At 54.6% G+C, this 22,803-nt stretch overlaps 1 protein-coding gene across 2 annotated transcripts in view; it reads left to right on the top strand.

Moving 5' to 3' along the window:
- The window catches only part of DAB2IP (DAB2 interacting protein), a gene marked incomplete at its 5' end in the record, with an annotated part of 194,918 nt that overhangs the window by 24,264 nt on the left and 147,851 nt on the right, over window positions 1–22,803 (top strand). The window contains one exon of one of the 2 annotated variants that reach the window (XM_082655876.1): window positions 1,278–1,416. The exons of the other annotated variant lie outside the window; for it this stretch is intronic. Of the gene's footprint in view, window positions 1–1,277; window positions 1,417–22,803 lie in introns of those variants that run through there. 2 annotated transcript variants of the gene reach the window in all.

Below are 22,803 nucleotides of genomic sequence, written 5' to 3'. Positions count from 1 at the left end.
ACCGAGACCGAGGCCGCGGGCACAGCGTGGTCCCCACAAGTGCCGCGGAGGGCGGAAGGCCCGCGGGCCGAGGAGCGGCCGAGGCCGTCCGGCATGGGAGCCCGCGGCGCGGCCTCCCGCGCGCTCGCTTGGGCCTCCCTGCCGCTGCTGGGGCTTCCCGCCGGCGCGCTCTGCGAGGACACGCTTTACTGCCGAGGTAAGGCCGGGCCGCAGCCGGCGCGCCTCTCGCTTTTCCCAGGCACTTGCTGGCGCCTCTTTCTCCTTCCCCACCCTGGGTCCGTGGCGGGGGGGCGGGGCCGAAGGAAGGTGAACGCAGGCGTCGGAACCCAAGCAGGGCTTGGGGAGAAGAGTCAGGCGCTCTCAGCAAGCTCATCTTTGGTTCGCAAGAAGTCGCAGTCTCGCCACCTCTTTTGAGAAGCCTTTGCCTGCCCTTGGCCTCAGTCTTCCTATCTGGATTATGGGACAGTAAAATCGTCCAGCTTTAATTTTGACTGTGACCCCAAGAGAAGTAGGGGAACCTGCTGAAACGGATCGCAAGCATTCTGGAGATGTTTGCCCGAACCCAGATGGGGTGGAGAATTTGTTGATGGAAGGGCTGGAGGTGCCCTCCCTGTGACGCCCCCCAGACCCCCCCCCCCACCGCCGTCCTCTCCCGGAGCTCTGGACCTAGCATCAGCCCACGGCCCCCGCGGGTGGAGATCAAGGGGAGACGCACAGCAAAGTTTAAGAGGTCACCGGACGCGCGAAGATCCTTGCGGGAGAGGAGAGTGTGGAGTGGAAGAGGGGTGAGTCGCAGCCCACTCCTCAGTCTGGTATCTGCATAGTCCCTGGGCTAAAGCTGGGATTTTACCTTTGAAATCCCGGGAAAAGAGCGCAGTCCGGCCACACAGAGGGGCTCAGCAAGCTAGCTGAGCCGGGGAAGGGGAGTGGGCGTGTGGACCGGCCCAGATCCGGGGCAAAAGAGGGGACCAGGAGCCTGTGCCGTCAACCGAGGGGATCTGCGCTGCCCAGTCCGGCCGGCGCGGGTAGTAGTGGGGTCGACTGGCCAAACAGGTGCGCTCCCTCCCCTCCCCTCCCCGCCTCCTCTCTGTCCGGGCCCAGCGGGCGGGGCTGCGGGTGCCGGGGCCTGCGATTGGCGGGGCTGGGCTGGCAGAGTGGCCGGGGGAGCCCGGGAGCCCAAGCACCGCGGCGCAGGCGGAGGCGCGGAGCCGGCCAGAGCGCGCTACTGCGGGGTCCGCCGCCTGCCTGGCGGGGTCCAGCGCCTGCCTGGCCGGCTCCGCTCCGCTGCGCCTGGCTGGCGCTACTGAAACTTTCGTGCGCCCCGCGACCTCGCCGCCTCGTGACTCTGGCCCTGTGCTGCTCGGGCTCCGGTGCCTTTGGGATGGCAGAGCCCAGCGGCCAGGCTGGCGAGTAGAGGTAAGAGCTAGGCCCCCGCGAGTCCGTATGAGGGGGCCTCGGGGTCTTGCGGGGGTCCTAGAGGGATCCGGGGTTCGAGGGGACCTGGGGACCCTGATGGGTGGTATAGTGGTGCCTGACTGAGGAGTGGGCTGCGACTTTGCTTTACCCACCCCTCTTCTACCCTACAGCCCCCTATGCTGCGAGGATCTTTGCGTGGTGAGTTGACCCTTTAAACTTTCCTGGGCGCCTCTCTAGACAGCTGGGTCCTTGGGAGAGAACCGCGCGGTGTTACAAGGAAGGCAGCCCCAGCTGGGGCTCGCAGCCGGTGGGGGTTGGCTGGGGGCTTTCTGCAGCCTCCCAACCCTAACAATTCCAAGTTGTCTCCCCAAACCTCGGACCTTCCTCATCTACTCCTGGGGGTTGATGTTTGGGCAGCCACTCCTCTGTGGCCAGAGCCAGGCACCCCGGGGCACCCAAGTTTTGGGTGTTGTTTTGTTCGACCAGTAGCCACTCCTCAATTTTCAGGGGGGCGGGGTTATTGGAGTGAGATCTCTTTTCTGTTTCCTGGGCTGCCTGGAACCCTACCCTCCAGAAAACATCTTGAGCAAGCAGAGTGGGAACAGGGACCAAAGCCATCTAGGTGCCAGTCCCCAGCCTCGTAGGAACACCGTGGGCTTTTCTTGTTTCTGAACGGTCTATTCTTTTGAGCTGTCTGGCTTGAGTCATATGGAAACTGCGCCTCTCCTCTCCTGCCCTCTTTTGCTACTTAGGGGGGTAATTAATTTTGATTGAGGGTGGATAGGCAGGTAGCTTGTCACAGGTTTGTGGTATGAGGATCATCCTTTTTAATGATCATCTTTATTTCCCCTCAGTGTCAAAGCCAAATGCCTGTCTGTTTTCTTGACCTAAGACGGTACACCTGAGAGTTAAAAGCATACCAAACACAGGCTTTGGAGCCCGGAAAAGCCCAGCCCTGCTGTTCATTAGCTGTGTGTCCTTGGGCAGGTTTCCTAACCTCTCTGAGCTCAAAGTTCCCACCCCAGGGGGATGTGGTGAGGCTTTTGTGAGGTTAGGCATGGAAAGCATCTGGCTCATAGGACAACAGCCTTGGGCTGCCAGTCTGCATCCTGGAGCTTGGGCCTTTTTGCTGCCTGAGGGCCCCAGACCCTTTGTGACTCAGTTTCCTCTCCTCTCAAAAGTTGGTGTGGACCAGCCCCTCTTAACCAGCCTTTTTGAGAAAAGTAGACAGATGCACATACTCTGCAAGGCATGTGATTTCACTGGGTTTGTAAGCCTCCGATTTAAGACAGCCCCATCCATCCCCCTCCTTGTCATGAATTATTCGGAAGATATAAGGCCTTCTGTCTACCACTGATCTCTTCCCATCCCATTTGGATGCCTGGTGGTTACGGTTGCAAATATCAGGGAAGTGCAAGTGCACTAATTAACCAGCACGATAGGGAGAGGGGCTGACCTGTAGAACCTGGCCAAAGTCACCTTCAAGATCATCGAGCTACCCCATCCCTATGCTTCCTTCCCCGAAGCTGCATCTCCACCTGGAGAGCATCTAATCTCTTTTGCTGGGATCCTTGAGTGGCAGCCCACTAGGCAGCTGGTTTCATGATTGGGCAACTCCAGTCTGTGAAAAAATTCTTCCTGTTTGGAGTAGAAATCTGTGTCCCTGTTACTTCTACCCACTGGTTCTAGTACAACCCTTCAGGCATCTCTTATTGGCTCAATTATTCACTGTGGTCCCCTGATGCCTGGCATTCTGTTCCTTCCCTGAGGCGTTCAACACACTGAACTGAGTCTGGCAATGATCACAGCACCATTTATTGAGTGTTTATTATATGCCAGGTCCTGTACTGAGAGCTTGTACAGATACTATTTCTGTGCAGCCTTAAGGCAGCCCCATGAGGTGGAATCTTTTCTTATCCTCATTTTACATATGAAGAAACAGGTTTAGAGAGGTTAAGAGACCTACCCAAGGTCATACAACACATAAGGAGCTAGGCTGCATCCCAAAGCTAGCATCTGCCTTTATCGTTACTTCTGTCCTGTGCTGGCATGCGTGTCCACTGTGCCCACACACTGTGTGTGTGTGTGTGTGTGTGTCTCAGTCTGTGGTGTTTGCTGGCAGTGCTTTTCTCACAATTACCTGGCGCCCCTATTAAAATGCAGATCTTTCGCCTCTACTCCAGACCTAGGAATCTGCACGTTTTAAAACTCCCCAGACCATTCTCACGCACAGCACAGTCTGAGAACCGCAGCCCCAAGGCATGCTTAGGGAAAGAATGTGGCATGTGGGTTCCAGGAGATCTGAATTCAAGTCTTGTTTATTTATTGGCTGCTCTGGGTCTTTGTTGCTGCGCACGGACTTTCTCTAGTTGCGGTGAGCGGGAGCTACACTTCGTTGTGGTGCGTGGGCTTCTCATTGCGGTGGCTTCTCTTGTTGCAGAGCGTGGGCCCTAGAGCGCGTGGGCTTCAGTAGTTGTAGTACACTGGCTCAGTAGCTGTGGCTCGCGGACTCTAGAACACAGGCTCAGTAGTTGTGGCACATGGGCTTAGTTGCTCGCGGCATGTGGGATCTTCCCGGACCAGGGCTGGAACCCGTGTCCCTTGAATTAGCAGGCGGATTCCCAACCACTGAGCCACCAGGGAAGCCCTTGGCTTCACTCTTTTGAGCTGGTTACTTTCCCTTCCTGGGACAAGATGTTATACCCCCAGTATACGGGGTGACTGCTGTCTGTGATGGGCTGTGGAAGGCTACTGGGTGGATGTCACGCATTATGGGGCAGGCCCTAGGAGGACAGAGTGCCCTGGTGAGGCCTCTCCTGCCACAGTGGATGTGCATGGCCCTACTCGTCACCCCTCCCCCCACCCCCATCTCCCCAGACATCTGGCCTCTGCTTTCTAGAAGCACTGGTGCACCTTGGATGAAGCTCTGGTGCTGAGATTTCTCAGCACGGGTGATGGGGACCCCGGACAGGTGGGCAGGACTCCCCTCCACACACACCCCTTCCTCCTCCATGGCCCCATGATGGCCTCTGATCTCCCAGACAGGAAGTGCTGTGCTCCAGCTTCTTGGGGAGGGGAATGGGGTAGGTCTGCTGTGTGTGCATTGGTGTTGTGTTTTTTTTTTAAAATATATTTATTTATTTATTTTTTAGTTGCGTTGGGTTTTTGTTGCTGTGCGCGGCCTTTCTCTAGTTGTTGTGAGCAGGCTACTCTTCGTTGCGGTGCACGGGCTTCTCTTGCTGTAGAGCACGGGCTCTAGGCATGCGGGCTTCAGTAGTTGTGGCTCGTGGGCTCAGTAGTTGTGGCTCGCAGGCTCTAGAGCGCAGGCTCAGTAGTTGTGGCGCACGGGCTTGGTTGCTCCGCGGCATGTGGGATCTTCCTAAACCAGACCTCGAACCCGTGTCCCCTGCATTGACAGGGGATTCTTAACCACTGTGCCACCAGGGAAGCCCTGCATTGGTGTTTTAAATCCAGTGGAAATGCATCCTTTCCCTGGAGGGCTGCTCTGCTGGTCCGTGGGCAGCTCTAGAGAAACAGCTGAGCTGCGGCTGGCTGGGTAGGGCTGGTGCCAGGAGGGGTGTGGGGTACGGCGATCGCCTGCACCGGCCTCGGCTGGGTCCCAGTCCCAACCTCCTAGCCCTGCTTTACACAGAGCACTTGTTTCACCTTTATCCTGTTTGATCTCCTGAAAGCACCGAATTAGTAAACATCCATTCTACGGAAGAGGTCATTGGAGTCCAGGAAGCTACAGTGACACGTCCAAAGCTCTACCGTCTGGGTGCATGGGGGAGATGGTAAAGTCAGAACTTGAACCCAGGCCCCTTGACAATAAGCACAGGTCTTTTTCACGCTGCCTCCCACACCTCATTGTTTTCTGCCCCACCTGGTCGTGGCTTTGGTGCCAGAGTCCTCGCCCGGATGCTGGAAGACCTGGGTTCTGACTGGGCCACCACTGGGCTGTGTGATCCTGGGCAGGGCTGGTCATCCCTTAAACCTTTAGTTTCCTTGTCTAGAAAGGGTGGGGGGTGTTTGGTTAGATCTCTGAGATTCCTTCCAACCTTGACATACACAGGTTACCTTTTTTGTTTTTTTGCATTTCCGGGGGCAGGGCGTGGGCTTCCATGATGGACTCGGGGCATGGGTGAGTTGTTGGTGGGGTTGGAGAGCAGAGTGCTGCCCTGGGGCTGGTTATGAAACCAGCTGGGAGGGCGTTTGTGGGCTCAGTGTCCGGGGCCCTTGGGGAGCTGGGGTGCAGTGGGGGGGCAGCAGGAGGGTGCCCGGGGCAGAGTGAGGTGGATTACTCTGAACACTGCAGGAGGGTGATGGTGGGAATGACTGGGAGTGTGGATGGGAGCTGAGGGGGAGCTGGGGCCCCAGTCGAGCCCCTCTCTCAGCCCGGGACAACCCTGGCCGAGAGACCAAGAGAATGTCATAGTCTCTCATCTACCTCCTGAGCCACTGCATGTCTCTCCATGGGGCGTCCCCAGCCTTCCTTGAGTCCAACCCCTCCCAACTGGAGTCTGTGTCAGGACTGGGGGCTTCCAGTGGCCTGTCCTCCATGCCCAGGGCGGGCTCCCAGCAGCCTGGCTTCGTAAAGCAGGCCCTTGTCAACCGTGGCCTCTGCCAGCCACCTGCCCTCAGCTCCCCGTCCATCATGCCTCCTTTCCCCTCCCTGAGGGTGGGGCTCCCTGTCACCCTCCCACGGGATCAAACCCATGCTCTCTGGCCTGGTCATCAGGGCCCCAGGCCTCCTCCCACTTCCCTCCCTGCCTCTTCTCTCTCTGTTCTTCAAGCTCCAACTGTGACTCCTGTATGTTCTCTCTCAACCACTGCTTCATTGCCCAAATTCTAACTGCCCCTCGGGGACTGGCACAAATGTCACTTCTGCTAGTCTCATCGCTAAGGGGGAGACATCCCCCTGTGCGGTTCTGGTTTGTAGCTCTTACCAACTCCCTTGCTTCACACTTTGTCATCAGCTTGTCCATCTCCAGAGATGCATTCTGAACTTCTTGAGGGCAAGGCCTGGCTTTATCTCTCATCTCGGTGCCCACGGAGTGGGTGGGGCCTGGCGAGGGCCTTCCTTGGTCTAGTAAACGCTCGTAAAGCCTTGTAGAGTTGGACTGGCTTGTAATCGGGCTTGGTTTTTACGCTCCTGGCTCAGAGCTTTTTGCCTGCACCCCGCTTCCCCACGCAAACAGGTGGGGGTCCTGTCTGTCTGGGCTCTGGGTTAAGCTAGCTCCAGCCAAGGGATGCACGGAGGGATGGCTTTGGTTTTTGGAAAGGCTTTCTGCCTCCTTTGGCTCATTCTTGCTATGTAAGAAAGTCTGTTCTGGCTTTGTGGCATCAAAGACAGAGAGGCCTGGAACCAGGTCTGAAAAGGGTACCTTGTCAGCTCCCCTGCCTGCAGGCTGTACTTCAGGTCTCAAAGCAGCGTAGCCAAGATTCATCTGATTCTCTAGAATTCAGAAGAGAGTTTGTAAAGTATTTACAAAGGGTCTGCAAGGTCATGCGGATTGTGTCGGGGGCCCAGAGACATGGCCCCAGAGGCACCCAGGGATTCCCTTGACTTTTCTAGGGATGCGCAGTTCTTTGCAGTCAGAATCTCCGGGGAAACTGTCTGTCCCTGCGTTCAGCGAGGGCTTTTGAACCAGGAAGAGGCTCTCCATCGTGACGGCTCCCCATTCAGAATGAGGCTCTTGTGTTGGGGTCATTTTCCCCGCTAGTATCATTTGCTGAGAGTGAACTCAGGCAGTAGCAGGTGGGCGAGGAGGGACCAAGGAGAACAGGCTTTAGTCAACACCCACACAGCTGGGCCAGGTGACCGGGGAGGAGCTCTCTATCCCCAAGGAGGGAGCTCCCATCTCCTTGTAGGTCACGGTGGCTGTTGAAGACCCATCTTGGAGTAAGGTTCAAGGAATGCTGGAGGGAGAGAAGTGAGATCGATGAGAGTCTGGGTTTAGGCTCAGATGCTGCCCAAGTCCCTTGCCCGAGTAGACGCTGGCAGGGGCCCTTGAAGTGCTGTCACCTCCCGTGCTGCCCTTGTTACTGAATGTCCTGCTCACTTTTGTCTTCTCAGTTTACCTGTCTCCACCCCTGCCTCTGCCCCTGGACCGAGCATCTCAGCACAGGTGCCTCAGGGTTGACTCCTCTGGGCCACCCTAGGTCGCACCTCCTCAGAGGGGGAGGGGAGGGAGCATGGAGGTAAATGAATAAGTAAAGGAGTGAATGGTCCTTCTCAGCATCTTTGGTGACCCTGTCTGACTGTCACTGGCTGGAGAATATGTGACAGCTGAGTCCACCAGGAAATGGCTGTCTGACGGGAGCGGTGAGGACCCAGCCAGACATAATGGAAGCTGGCTCTGGATGGAGCCGCGATCTCGGAGCCTTTCCCATCCATCAAAGCTGGCGCTGCTTCCCGAGGAGAGAATTCCCAAAAGGCTCCGCTGGCCCCCTGATAGGGATCTGCAGGGTGTGTGAGGGATTTGCTTTTCAGCCAGGATGTGGGGAGTTAAAAATAGGCATCCTAATCCCTCGGGTCTGTGTCAGACTTGAGGCTGCTCGCGGCCCTTCGGCTCCATTATCTCACTCGAGTGGCTTGAGCCGCTGACGTGGGTGGAGGTCGGGCTGCCCATTTTATGAAGGAGCATGTGGCGGCATGCGCCCAGTTTCTGCTTGAGGCTGTGCTCTGTATTTGGTGGCAGAACCTAGGTCTGTTCCCTGGGCCCCTGCGAGGAGCCCAGTTAAAGTCTAAAGTCCACAGGCTACAGGAGGGAAGGGGGTTGATTGAAACAATAGCGGTAGATTACTAAACGAAGCAGCAGCAAGGAAGACGCAGGCTGGATCAAGGCCCCAGGGCTTGGGGGGCAGTGGGAGGCTGTACGTGCTGGAGCGGGAGTGTGTGGGGAGGTGGGGGTAGTGATGACAGTGAAGCACAGAAGTACCATCGAGACCCCAAGTCGGACCCCTTGAATGTCATAATAAGGCGCGTGAACATGATACTGTAGGCAACGAACGGGGAGCCATTGAGGATTCCAGAGCGCAGCAGTTAATGCTTTATCAAAAGTGCCGTGTGATGGCGTGCTCCCCCGGCTTTGCTATGGGTGTCTTGTTATGGTGTTTGGTAGAGCAGATTTTTTTTGCCGGGGCGGGGAGGGGGCGGGGATTTTTTTTTTTTTTTGGCTGTGCCACGCGGCATCTGGGATCTTAGTTCCCCAGACCGGGGATGGAATCCGTACCCCCTGCAATGGAAGCGTGGAGTCTTAACCACTGGACCACCAAGGAAGTCCCGGTAGAGCAGATTTTTATTTAAATCCTCAGAAGACACCCTGTCCCTCCCCACATCTCCTTCTGGAACCTGTACTGTAGAGGAGGGAGACTCTCATTTTCTGCTGCCTCTGGGTTCTGGAGCAAAGTCTATATCTGGGTTTCTCTGCTTCTTCCTGTTTCCAATCTAGGTTCTCCTGGTTGTCTGTCTATCTGTCCTTGCCGCGGTTGGAGGAATTAAAGGAGAGGGAGGAGTCGGTGGCTGAAGTTGAGGGAAGGCTCTTCTCTCCTGTCCTGATTCATTGAAACTTTTACAGGCTGCGCTAGTGCCTCCTTGCCCCGGGCAAGCTCCCAGACCACCAGGCTCTCCTTCCACACATTTTAGTGCCCTTTGTCCTCTAACCCAAACCTTTATTAGCTCTTTGCTCTTTCCCCAGATAGGGGGAGACCCTGGTGGGCAGGATGGGAGATAAACCAGATCTCTCAGACCGTTGAAAATCTGTCGTCCGCCCATTTTAGAGTTGGGCAGACAGAGGCCTGGGTTTGCTGGGACTCAGACCCGATCTCCAGCCCCGTCTTGGGCTTTGGCTGCAACACTGTTGTGCTTTTCAGAGCCACTCTGCTTCTGAGCTCCAAGCGCAGGGATTCCCAGCTCTGTGTGAATCCTGGTTCTGCAGCCTTGGCCCCTCCTGGGGCTGGGAGCCAGCAGCGCCAAGCCTGCGGGTTCCCGGCGAGGGCTCTTGGCGTTGTCTTAGTCACAGGGATGAGATCACTACTCACCTCGGGATGGGGGAGGATGCCAAGGTTTGGGAACTTTCACTCTGAGCCACTTGTCGATTGTGTGTGTGTGTGTGTGTGTGTGTGTGTGTCTGTATAAGAAAAACAAACCTGTGGGTTGGGACTTTGTACTTGGCCTGTGAACTGTGGACCTGGAAGCTGCTGGGCCATGACAAGCTCCTGGACTCTGCCGTCTCACAGATTCCAGGAGAGTGGCTCTGTGTCGAGACAGCTTGAACCTGGTTTTAGCGTTTGTTCTGTCTCATCCTGGCTCTGTGCAAGAGGCAGGACCTCCCTGGGCTGTAAAAATCATTCCTGGCAGCTCACACTTTCTGAGTACTTCCCCTGAGCCAGGATCTGGGCTCAAGACTTTCCCAGGATCAGCCCCTTTGATTCTCACAACAGACCCGTGAGGTCCTGTTATCATCTCCATTTTGCAGATGAGGAAGCTGAGGCCCAGAGAGGAGGTCACCCAGCTTGGACAGGGCAGAGGTAGAGTTTGAATGAAAATCTTCCCCACTCCACAGCTCGAGGTGTCAGTCACTGTGCTTCTCTGCCCTCCAGCTGCTGGGCTAATTCCTGTGGGATTGTGAAAGCATAAATACCAAGAAATTAGGTGTGATTAAGCAAGTAAGGAGCAGGAAAGGGGTGAATGAGGAATCCTAGATTGACATCATCCCCCACATTCCCTGTCCAGCACTGGCCACGAGCAGTCAGAGATGGGGAACAGAGGAGAGCAGGTACGGCTGTATCCAAGCTCCAGGAGGAAAGGGCACATTAAGCCATTCCTGGCCTGTCTCTTTCCAACCCCTGTAACTGTTGGCTTTTTTGATGTTAATTCCTTTCCTATCCTCCCCTGCCCACCCCTCCCCTCCCGGAAGGTGCCTTTAAGGCAGGATGGTTGCTGGGGTCGTTTCCCTTTGAGTGGAGTGACCAATACTGTGTTGATTCAGATTTGGAACAGGGGTCTGTTGTTGGCTGCTGAATCCTGGGCTTGGGGTGGGAGGTGGGGAAAGAGGCAAGCAGCTTGTTCCCACCGCAGAGGGGCCTGGTATTTTGGAGAGGCTAAGGGTAGGGGCTAGTCTGGGGTCCATTAAACAGACCTGGATTGGAGTCCTAGCTGCTCCACCTACCAGCTCTGTGGCCTTGGACAAAGTTACCTCACTTCTCTGATCCTCGGTATTCTCATCTGTCCATTTGGAATAATAATCATCCTTATCTGCTAGGGTTGTTGTTAGGCTAAAACTAGACATGGAGCCAGGGAACACGGTACAGTGTCTGTGCCTTGTAAACACGTAACAAATGCTAGTGATTTTGTTCTTACTTCTCACTGTTTGCATTATTGTTACCGAGGGCCTTCTCAGTCAGCTTTACATTGGTCTTGGGATACTCTGGCCAATGCCCTTTCCAAACTTACTGCCTCTGGGAAGGCAGTTTTGGGTATGGAAAAGTCTGATATAAAGAGACTATATGAATCACTTATTTATTTTTTCTTGTAAAGATACAGGGTGACTCAAATCCACCAAACAAAAAGGTTTTCGAATGTGGGTTTTTCAGTGAGCTACAGGGATGAATAGAGAAAAGGTATGACAGAGGAAGAAATTTCTTGAAGAAGATGCTGGAAATGCACAGCATTCACATTACACTAGAGCTTGTTTCTGCTTAAGTTGCTGAGGTGAGTGTATGTTGAAGCATACACTGAAGCAGCCCTGCTGGGTGAAGGGGGTGGGTGGAGAGATTCAAACCAATGTGAGGTTCGGCTCCCCCCTCCCTCCTGTGAACCTCCGGGGTCCACTCCTAGGGAGAAAGCATGCCCAGTCTTGGAGAGGCCACAGGTTGGTGTGGGGAGGGTGATGTATCAGGGGGGCTTCCTGGAGGAAGTGGTGCTGGAGGCGGCTGCCCTGGTTTCTGCAGACAGGATTGCAAAATCACTTCTCCCAAGCTTGCCTGGGTCTCTGTGGCAGCCCTGCAGCCCCGTCAGCTGGGAGGCCCCAAGCCTGGCAGTCAGGACACTTGGGGAGGAGCGGGGGGTGATGTCCAATCCTAGCTCAGTTTCCCCCTTTAGACCTGTACATCCCTAGAGCCCCTTTATCTTGGGCACGCCATTAAAAAGGCAGGGGAAGGGTATGGATGAAGATTTGGGTTTGAAATCAGAGCTCAGTTTGTCACTTCCATCGTGTGCCCTCAGGTAAGTCATTTCACTGCCTGTGCCTCAGTTTTCCCATGTGTCATACGAGGATAATAGTGACCACGTCACCGAGTTGTTTTGAGGCGTCGGTGAGGTAATGCAGGTAAAGTGCTTATCACAGAGCTGGCTCCGGGTAAGCGCCTGTCATTAAAAACTGCTGCCTGCCTGCTGTTGTTTTCAGCTTGGGACACACCTCTTTGCCCTGGCCTCCCCTCCGCCAGAGATCCTGTTGTTGACATCCTCCTCACTAACTAGTGCAGGGATTTTAAGTATTTATATCCTTGCTGGAATTTCTCTTTGCATTGTCTAGTTAATTACCTAATTGAATGGAGGCAAACAATTTCACTTCCTTTCCTTTGCAAGCGCAGGAAATGGCCGGTGCCTTCTTTTCTGTGATTGAGATGATTATTGAAATATCTGATGATGAAGATGACAAGCCTTCCCACCTTGAGAGGTCGGCTCCCTCTTAGACTAGCTTAATGGGCCCCATAAATCAAGCTGCAGCCACGTGCTTGGGAAACATACATCTTGTTGAGGATGTTGATGGTTTGGCTGCTGTTTCTTTGGGTGCCAGCATGCTGTTTGGGCACCTTCTTGCCCGTTCCCGGAAGGATGGTTGATAAGACTTCTTTTTAAATATTCAGAACTAACGACCTGTGTACGTATTTGGGGAGGACTGGCCGATGGAGTATAAATCAAAACCAAGGCGTAGGGAGAAGGTGTCACGTGGCAAGGAATCACTGACTCTAAACACGTTGCTGGCGTTGGTGGCGTTGGGTTCTGCCCTGCCCCTCGTGGCTCTGGGGCGGGGAGTGCAGTGGTTAAGGGCATGGGTTCTTTTTCTTCTTTTGGCCGCACCTCGTGGCTTGCAGCGTCTTAGTTCCCTCGCCAGGGATTGAACCTGGGCCCCAGCAGGGAAAGCGCTGAGTCTTAACCACTGGACAGCCAGGGAATTCCCAAGGGCATGGGTTCTGAACTTGATGTCCTGGGGGCTTCCAGTCCTTGCCCTGCCACTCAGTAGCTGCATAGATTGGCATAGTCATTTAACTTGTCCTTGGCTCTGAAGTGAGGGGGGTATAATAGATCCTGCTTCACAGGAATTGTAAGAATTGTTCTACACATATGCCAGCACATGGTAAGTACTCATACAAGTAAGCCATTGTTTTTATTTAAGGATCTTAAAAAATCCCTTACTGTGTTCTTTACCCCAAGACCCTCCCCATTTGTTTTACCTCATTCTGTCTAGATAACAACCAGAACCAGCATGCCCAGGCTTCTCCCACCTCTGGGCTCCTGCTGGCCAGTCCCCTCTATTTGGAATGTCCCTGTCTTTGCCCTTCCTTGTTCCTTCAGAACTTATCTCAAGCACTGTGCCCTCCATGAAATGTTCCTAGAGCTCCCACCCCACCAGCCAGTCCCCCTTAAATGCCTTATTGCATCCTTGTTATGCCTTTTGTCTGCAACTATTGTTGGCCCAGGTATGTCCCATGGAATGGCAGTCTGGAGGATACTTTGTAAAAAAGGAGTTTTGGGAAAGGCTGCATACTTGATGCCCATTTGTACAGTACCAACCCACAATGGCAATTTTAAAGGCTCTGAGAAGTTCTGCAAATCAGAAATCTGTCGAACTTTGTTTGCCCCAGAACTCTCCAAACCTCTGACCTTAGGACACTTTCTTCCTGGAATAACTATTGACAAAGCTTTGTGACCGTCTTGGGGGATGTGGTGTTGTAGACATCTATATAGTAGTTTGATGGTATCTCCCCATTTGACAGTCAAGGAAACCAAGTAACTGGCCCCAGGTAAACCTGTGTGTGTCTCCATCAACTCCTGGATTAAGTGGCAGGTCCTTTATGTGGGTGTTCAGGGCCAGGTGGCAAGGAAGGGCTGGCTGTGACCTGCTCTCAAAGAGCATTTGGCCTTGTTGAGGGAATGAGATGGACACATGAAACAGAGAGAGGTTAACTGCCAAATCATGCATCCCTGAGCCTGTGTGTAACAGGAGCCCTGGCGCAGTCCGCATCCCTGCCCAAGGAAGGACACGAGAGTCAAATGTCCTCTGTGAACCCAGCACTGTCCCCAGCGCCTGGGACCCCGGAACTCGGCCCCACCTGCCTCCCCCAGCGATCCCCATGGGTTCCATGACTCCACAGTGCTCTGGTCCCGCGGGGGCACAGCTGAGGGAGGGGAGAAGAGGCAGCAGAGAAGAGAAGAGCCTTCTGTTTATCGATGCACAGTCTCCCCTTCCTTTCTGGGGAAAAAATGCTCTCTTTCTGATTCCTCTTTTATTATGGGAAATTCTCAGGGGAGCCGTTACCTGACAGTGGGAATTATCTACTGTCTTTATTCTAGTGCCTGTCTGCCTAAATTCCTTCTTGGAGTAATTGCTTTTGGTGATTCAGAGCTGCTGAATATTGTTTTAGGAGAGAGTGCCGGTGCAGAGGCAGGGGGATGCCCACGAATGTGTTTTCAAGGGTGTTGTGGGCGGCCAGCGGCGCTGCTGGTGGTGGTGAGGGTGGTGTGGTAGATGATACAGTTCTTGCCTTTGAATTGGTCCCCTCTCATACTGACAGTGCACGGGTGGCACGGGAGCTCACTTGACTGTGGAACTGGGGCAGGTTTACTGTAGGAAAAAGAAGAGCTGAAAGGCAAGTGTCAGATCTGATGGGTTTGGTCAGCCCTCACCTTGGGCGTTTAGTCCTGGCCATTGGCCCCAGCCTGACCCTGACCCTGACCGTTGTCATGTGGCCTCCCGGAGGGCCAGGGAGAAAGTGGCGACTCCTAGGAGAGCCTTGAAGGAGAGCAGCTGCTGTGAATCGGCCTGCCCGTCCCTCTGGGCAGCCTGAAGTGCTGGCCCTGGACCCTGCTGCCTGGGGCACTGCTGTCCCCTGGGAGGGGAGGGCAGGTCAGGGTGCCTGCTTAGTGGGATGCTGGGAAGGGCATGAAGGGAGGATCTCAGCGCGGGACTGGGAGGTTTACCTGCTCAGTGGATAAAAAGGCAAGTGTGGGCATTTCCTCCCAGAAACGGTCCCCAGCAAATGCCCAGAAAAGGCCCAATTTCAAATGAGTGAGTGTTCTAGACGTGGAAGGGAAAGCCTGGGTTACAAGGTTCCTCAGGTTTCTCACCTGGAGCTTATATGGGCGGGGGCCGGGGGCAGCATGGTACAGGGGCTTCAGTGGAATCTCTCCACCCCCCCACCCCTCCCTCACCCAGGGAGAAGGAGGGTCCAGCCCCAGAGGTGGCCTGTCCTTTGTCTTAACCACTGCCCTCCCCCGCTCCCTCCGTGAGACCTGGACACTGCAACTCCCTGCCTGGGGGTCACATGGCATTTTCCTCCCCATTTTACAGATGACGAAGTTGAGGCCCAGGGTGATCTGTCCAAATTCCCACCGGACTCCCAGTCTCCTGACTCCAGGTCCAGGACCCCTGGGGGCTGTAGTGGGGGGGGGTTGGGAGGCTTAGCGTCAGCCCATCGGAGGAGGGGATGAGCCCTTTGAGGGGAGAGTGGTTTCTCTTGTTCCATCACCATCTTAGTTGGAGTTGGTTCTATGACTGGTTCCTTGAGTCTGTGTAACCATCTGTTAGACTGGGAAACTCCTGAAGGACAGGGACCCTTTGTCACCCTGGAATCACCCCTCAGTGCCCAGCTTGGTGTGTGTGTGTGTGTGGTCAGCTAGGGGGTCTTTCAGGCATAAGAGGCAAAGATCCCATCAAACTGGCCAAATTTAGAGGGGTGTTATGGGCTCGCATTTCTACAGAACCCAAGGAAGTGCAATGGACCGTAACTGAATGAGTTAGGCCGTGATATCTGTTTCTCTCTTCTCACTCCACCCAGTTCTAAGCTCTATTTCTCCACTGCAGTGGGAGTGGAGGAAGTGGGTCCCCAGGGAAGATTGGGGCACTGGCCCCGGAAGAAGAGGGAGCAAACACAGGCAAAAACAACAGAAAGCCCAGAAACACGATGCACATGTCATGAATGGCTGGTAAATTCAATGGATTTTTGTAGACACTTTTTTTTTTTCCTCCAAAGAAGGAATTTACATTGGAGGCACATCATATCCTAGAACAAAACCAAGCAGACCCTGGGCCCTGAGAAGGATCCGAAGCCACAGCTTGGCTCAGCAGGAAAGAGCGGCATAATTGATTAGTGAAAGGGGTCTGCGCCTCGCTGGGAGAGGCAGGGTCTGCATGTGCTCTGAGGGCCTGGGTGCCATCCCTTGTTGGGTCTGGGTTTTGGTGTTATAGGTGCTTTTTTTTTTTTTGTGGTACGCGGGCCTCTCACTGTTGTGGCCTCTCCTGTTGCAGAGCACAGGCTCCGGACGCGCAGGCTCAGCGGCCATGGCTCACGGGCCCAGCCGCTCCGCGGCATGTGGGATCTTCCCGGACCGGGGCACGAACCCACGTCCCCTGCATCGGCAGGCGGACTCTCAACCACTGCGCCACCAGGGAAGCCCTATAGGGGCTTTTAAGGTTTGAAAACAACTGGGTTGAAACTAAATAATGTCGAAAGACTCCTCCAAACTTCAAAAGACCAAATACATGTGCTTGGAAGCCCTTTCTGGCCATACATAATACTGTCCTACGGAACCGGCAGGTAAATTATAATGCGATAGGACATGATGAGAGGTGATGGTTGGAGGCTGTGCTTCCTGGCACTCTGAGGCTCCAGGGAGGCCTTCTTGTCCTCTGACTGTGGCATCAGTGAGCTGCACGGCTCCTGCCTGCAGGGGCACATGCTTATTGAGCGCCTACCATCTGCCAGGCACTGTTTTAGTTTGAGTGCCTAGTGTTTATCACTGTTTACCGGGTTGAGAACTGGTATGATTTTAGGAGCTCCTGTAAACCGCCTCTGGTGCCTGAAATTCCACCATTAGTGGTTGATTTCTTTGGGTTAAACATTGCCCTTACTAGCTTAGGTGCTAGGTACTAATGGGATACTGAATCTGTATCTCATTGATCTCTAAGCCCTATTTGGGTTGCCAGTTATTATTTGGAAGTGTGGAGACAGAGGAGTTAAACAGGGGACCCGGATAGGACATCGGGCTGGTGGTGGAAGTCAAGATTTGCACGTTGTACGTCACTGTGCCTACCCCACCCTGGGTGCTAAACTTAGCAACCGTCAAAGATTTTAGTCATCAAATCGTTTTTAGCGGTCATTGTTTTCCAAGTTTGGATCCTAGAGAACAAGAACTAAAGGTCCTTCCCGCCTCTGGCCCCCCGCTGCAGCCTTCCAGGTCCTTCCGCTCAGATGGGCGGCTCCTACTGTGACCGCCGCGGCCAGCTGCTAGAGGAAGTTGCCGGAGCCGCCCTCCCACTCTTCCCAGCTGGAAGAACAGTTGTCTGCCCCTACCTGGTCACCTTCTGGCCCCTAGGAACCCCTTCCCCAATGACAATAGCCGCCACTGACCAGTCAGCAAACGCTGACCCTCCCCCCCACCCCGTACAGTGGTTAAAAGTATGTGTGAGATCTAGAGTCCGATTGGGTTCAAGACCAGCTGGGTGACTATACCACTCTTTGCTGACTTTCCCATCTGTAAAATGGGATAACAGTACCATCCCCCAAAGGATTTATGCAGGTGTCATTGAGATAGATGATCACATCCCTAGTTCAAGACCTGGCACATGAAGGAAACTCTACATGGGATCTTTTTTTTTTTTTTCTCCTTGCCGCGCCATATGGCATGTGGGGTCTTAGTTCCCCGACCAGGGATCGAACCCGTCTTAACCACTGGACTGCCAGGGAAGTCCTGATACATGGGATCTTCGATGATTATAATATCATTACTGTTCGGGGCCTCAGCCAGCCTTCCCACGGTGGGTACCAGCCTCCAGCTGCCCGACTCTTGCCTTCCCAGACACTGCACCTCCTGGCCCTTTGCATGTAGATGCCTTCTGACCCTCGGAGGGTCCTACCCTGGCTACCCTCCTCTGACCTGGGAACCCCATTCACGCTCAGGGTGTCAGCTACCCCCGAACCTGGACTACTTCCAATCCCGACGGTAAGTCTCTCGCTCTAATCCTCCCTCCAGAGTTCCAGATGGAGAAGTGATTTTTACCAGATGTTCTGAAGGCACATCAACTGGTCTAACATGGAAATCCTGTTCCTTCCACTAAAACCACTTCCTCCCACCCCTAACCACCCCTCCCCCAGCCCCGACTTCCTGCTTTCAGGTGAAGGCTGCGCTGGCCAGGCCACCCGGGCTGGGGAAGCCCTGCCTGGTGCCTCCCCTCCTTTCCCTCCTTCCTCCTCCGTGAAAGATCAGTAGTTCCCTTGGCCACTGGTTCCTACCTCCATCCCTGCCCCCACTGTCCACTAGGCGATGCCCCAGCCACTGCCTCCTGCTTCCCCCTGCACCCCACCTCCAGGGGACCTTTCTAAACCCAGGTCTGATGGAGTCACTCCCTCCCCAGAGTGCGAGGGGCCTCTGCTTTCCCATCTCTCTGTTGGGAGGTAATATTTCCACTTCTCAGGGCCGGGGGCTGCCGGTGGATTGAGCAGTGGTGTGAGTGAAAGCAAAACAGAGGTGGACGAACTAATAATTAACAGATGTCAATTGTTAATAGCTTCAAAGTACCACCAGGGCCCCAGCCCCACCCCGAGGCGGGAGGAAAGCTCACAGTCACTTGACCCCGTGGACGAGATTGATTCCCAGCCAGCTCGGGACAGGGTTGACTGAGAAAGTGACAGGTACCGTGGGGTGTGTGTGGGGAAGGGGGGCGGGGTAAGTCCCATTGCCAAGGCCCCTGGGCTTTGACTGACCGATTCCCAGGGGTCTTCTTGGGACGAAGACAGGGGCTGCTGAACTGAAGAGGAAGATCAGGTGGGTAATGGGGAAGAACCATGATCCGTCCGCAGTCCCGGTTCCCCAGTTTGATCCAGACCCAGGCTGCCGTCCTCTCTTCTGGGTGATTGCAGGATGCTTCTAACCGGACTCGCGCCTTTGTTTGCTCTCCTACAGTCTGTTCTTTACTTAGTCACTAGAGTGCGTGTGGTTTTTTTAAATTTAAGGTAGATTGGTTCAAGTTGCTCTCACTTCCCACCGCTCTGGGAGCCACGTGTAACCTGCCCTTGGCCCTGCCGTCTGGCTGGCCTGTCCCGGCTCACCTCCCCTTCCCCGTTCTCACCACTCTTCAGCCTCGCTGGTCTTTCCTTTGGTTTTGTCCACCTCTGGTCCCCTCTCCTCCTTGGAATGTCCCACTTCAGCTCTCACCTGAAATGACCTTCCTCCGGGACCACGTGTCTCATCGAGGGTGACCTTTCCCGCGATCTGTTAGTCTCTGCCTCAATACTTGTTTTTTCCTCTCTAGCGTGCATTACAGTCTTAACTTCCATGTGTGTATACGTGTGCGTGCGTGCGTGTGTGTGTATTGATAGTTTTTTGAATGCTTGTTTTCGTTTGTTTCACAGGACAGAAAGCCCAGGAGGACAGGCTCTCTGTCTGGCTTTTCGCCATTAGCATTTGGCTGTTTCTGGTACATAGTAGGTCCTCAGTAAATATTTGTCAGATGAACGCATGGATGGGTAAATGGAGGCCTCAAGAGAGGCAGACCCTTGGCTAGGGTGACCAGCCGTCTCGATATGCCCAGGACTGGCGGCGGGGGGAGGGATTTCCCAGGACATGGGACTTTCAGTTTTAAAACCACTATAGTTGCAGGGAGACCAGGATGAACTGACACCCTGCCCCTGCCCAAGTGTCCATTCCTGGAGGACTGTGATTTTCGAGGTCCAGATGCTTTTTAATGTTCACAGTCTTTAGAAGGAGTCCAGGCAGGTGCATTCCTAAGGACAGTGTGTGGGGGAGGGCACAGGGGCTGCCGGGCAGGTGGGCTGCCACTCCCCACCTGGCTGCTCTCGGCCTCACCTGAGCTTCACGCTGTCCCTGTTAAGCTTGTGACCACAGCTCCTCTCGCCCCGTCTTTGCAGAGGAGATTGACTTGACACGCCTGAGGTCAGCTCCAGATGGCCAGGCCAGGGGCCTTGTTCCAACAGCATGGCTGGACCGCACTAGGGCTGCCATAAAAAATACCACAGGTGGGGCTTCCCTGGTGGTGCAGTGGTTGAGAGTCTGCCTGCCGATGCAGGGGACACGGGTTCGTGCCCCGGTCCGGGAGGATCCCACATACTGCGGAGTGGCTGGGCCCGTGAGCCATGGCCGCTGAGCCTGTGCGTCCGGAGCCTGTGCTCCGCAACGGGAGAGGCCACAACAGTGAGAGGCCCGTGTATCGCAAAAAACAAAACACAGACAGGGTGGCTTAAACAATAGAAATTTATTTTCTCATCGTCTGGAAGCTAGAAGTCCAGGATCAAGGAGTCGGCAGGGATAGTTTCCTTTGAGGCCTGTTCTCCTTGGCTTGCAGGTCGCTACCCTCTTCCTGCCTGTTCACCTGGTTGTCCTCTGTACACGTGGGCCCCTGGAGTCCTTTTGTGTATCCAGTTTCTTCTTGTAAGGACACCAGTCAGATTGGACTATAGGCCCCACCTCGATGGCCTTGTTTTAACTTAATCACCTCTTTAAAGACTTTATTTCCAAACAGTTACATTCTGAGGTACTGGGGGTCGGGGCTTCAACGTGTGAATTTTAGGGGAACACATGTTGGCCCATAAGTCACCCTAGGCCTGAGTGACCACCTCCAAATATGACCTCGAGGGTGGTGGTGTCAGGCCAGTGGAGCTTCACCCAGGGCAAGAGGCCTCCTCTTCTTGGGGGCTGGAGGACCCCAAGGGTAGGTTGTCAGCCTTAAGGCTTGGAGTTTTTTTCACCTCCACACTGTTCGGCTTTTTCTATTCCTTCCACATTTGCAAATTCTCTCAAGAGAGAAACTGTTGGTGGTTCTCTCCCCTGCCTGGGGCCAAGCCAGGTTGGCTGGTTTTGTCTGGACCGTAGTCCCAGCCTCCAGCCTCAAAGCTTGGGGGTTCCCTCCTGGTGCAGCCAGCCCCCTGCTTACCTCAGAGCCCCATCCTCCCTGAAGCAGCTCTTCCAAGCCGAGTCCGTGGCTCCCTGCCCCTGTGCCCCAGCCCTAGCCAGCCTGCCTGGAGCTGGAGTCCTGTTCCTGGCGGCCCCAGGACTCGGTCAGCACCTGGCACACTGGAGGAATCACAGGGTTTGAGGAAAAGAGAAGGAAGGCACCTTAGGAGCGGTCTGGGGTGGCCGCTGAGAGCGCTGGAATAGACTGTCTGCAGCCAAGTCCAGGCTGTACCGCTCACTAGGTGACCTTGGACAAGTCAGGTCACTTGTCTGAGCCCCGGTTTACTCCTCTGTAAAATGGGGAAGTGGTAATAACTACCTGCCGGGATTGCTGAGAAAGTGAAATGATAGGAGCTCATTTGGAGGATTTCACATGGTGCCAGCCATGTAGTAAGCGCCCCACGAATGTTAATTTCTGTCATTTGGGGACCTAGTGGGTTTGGAGAAGAGTGTGCCTCTGTAACAGGCCTTCCTGGACGGCTCTGACGCTTATCATTTCCTGCCCCACCAAGGGCATGGGTGGGGGCCGAGGGAGAGGGGGCCCCGGCTTTGCCACCCAGCCCCTCTGTGATGTGGCTGTGTCCCTCACCTCCTCTAGGCTTAACTGTCCCTGCTGGTCACGATAAGGATGAACCCTTACAGGCTATGGCCCTTTCCCAGGTCCCTGGACAGCTCAGTAGCCATACAACACCCTGGGAGACAGGTACTGTTATATTTTCCCCCCTATTTTGCAGAGGAGGAAGCAGACGCTCAGAGAGGTGCAGTCATTTGCTCTGGGTCACACAGCGGGTGGCTACAGAGCCGACTGGGCTGCCTCCAGGGTGGCTGGTCCCTGAGCCCCCTTGGTGCTGAGGCGTGGGTGTGGGCTCTGGGGCTGTTTGGGCTGACAAGATGGCAGGATCAAGGAGGTTGGTTGTTTGGTTTTTTTGCCTTTTTTTCTTCTTTTTTCATTGTGGCTGCTCTGAATTCTGCGCTGTTGCTCCCCGAGGCTACTGGAGACAGGCGGACTGGCCCGAATCCGGCATATGCAGCCCTATTCGATATGACCTGTATGGTGTTTGTTTTAAAATGTGCACGAGTTGCTTACGTATAATAGTCAGGAGGTTTTCAAAAATTAAAATCTGGTAGCTACTCTTGAATCAGATCATCCGGCCATTGTAGACCTGCTTTCCAGTAGCCTCGCTGTGGGCTGGGGCGTGAGTACTCCTTTTTAAAAATTAATTAATTAATTAATTAACTAATTAATTTTTGGCTGCGTTGGGTCTTTGTTGCTGCGTGCAGGCTTTCTCCAGTTGCGGCGAGCGGGGGCTACTCATTGCTATGCGTGGGCTTCTCATTGCGGTGGCTTCTCTTGTTGTGGAGCATGGGCTCTAGGCACGCGGGCTCAGTAGTTACAGCACATGGGCTCAGTAGCTGTGGCTCGCGGGCCCTAGAGCGCAGGCTCAGTTTAGTTGCTCCGTGGCATGTGGGATCTTTGCGGACCAGGGCTCGACCCCGTGTCCCCTGCACTGGCAGGCGGATTCTTAACCACTGTGCCACCGGGGAAGTCCCGTGAGTACTTCTCTGAGTCTGGCTGGCCTGCTTCCCTCCTTCTCTTCCCTTCCTGGCTCCCACTGGCATTAGCCCTCGAGATGCCTGAGCTGGACAGGGCTGGGCAGGTATCGCGAGTGTGGCCCCGGGAGCCCCTCTGGGGAGCTCCCTGCTGCTAAGGGAAGGCAGAGTCATAATTCAAGGCAAAATGAGTGGCCCCGGAGAGATGTCCAGACAGTGGTTGGGGCTTTTGAGCTTCGTGCCAGGCACTGGCCAGCCCTGGAGGCTGCAAGGAGATATTGGGGACACAGACTGTCCTCAGAAAGTCTGCATCTCAGGGGGTGAAGGTGCCTGGAATGGGCTTTCAAGCAGGATGTTATTTGAACCTGCACAGTGAAAGCACAGAGGCGATCTAGGCAGAGGGAGTAGTGTGAGCCGAAGTTCAGGGGTGGGACCTCAACAGGCCTCCCCAGTTTGAGCTTTAATTGGGCGGGTCCACCTTCCGGCCCCTCCCCACGTGGGAGCCAGGCTGGAGCTTAGGACTTGCTAGAGAGTGAGGAAAGTGCAGGGAGATTCAACTTGGAGCAGCCGTGACTTGGGAGGACAAAGTTCCGTGTGTTTTCAAATGTCTAAAGGCTTTTAATCTCTAATTCTCCTTTTAA

This window comes from Grampus griseus (genome assembly GCF_964374135.1).
Source record: "Grampus griseus genome assembly, chromosome: 6".
NCBI lineage: Eukaryota > Metazoa > Chordata > Mammalia > Artiodactyla > Delphinidae > Grampus > Grampus griseus.
This window is presented reverse-complemented; position numbering and strand designations above follow the sequence as displayed.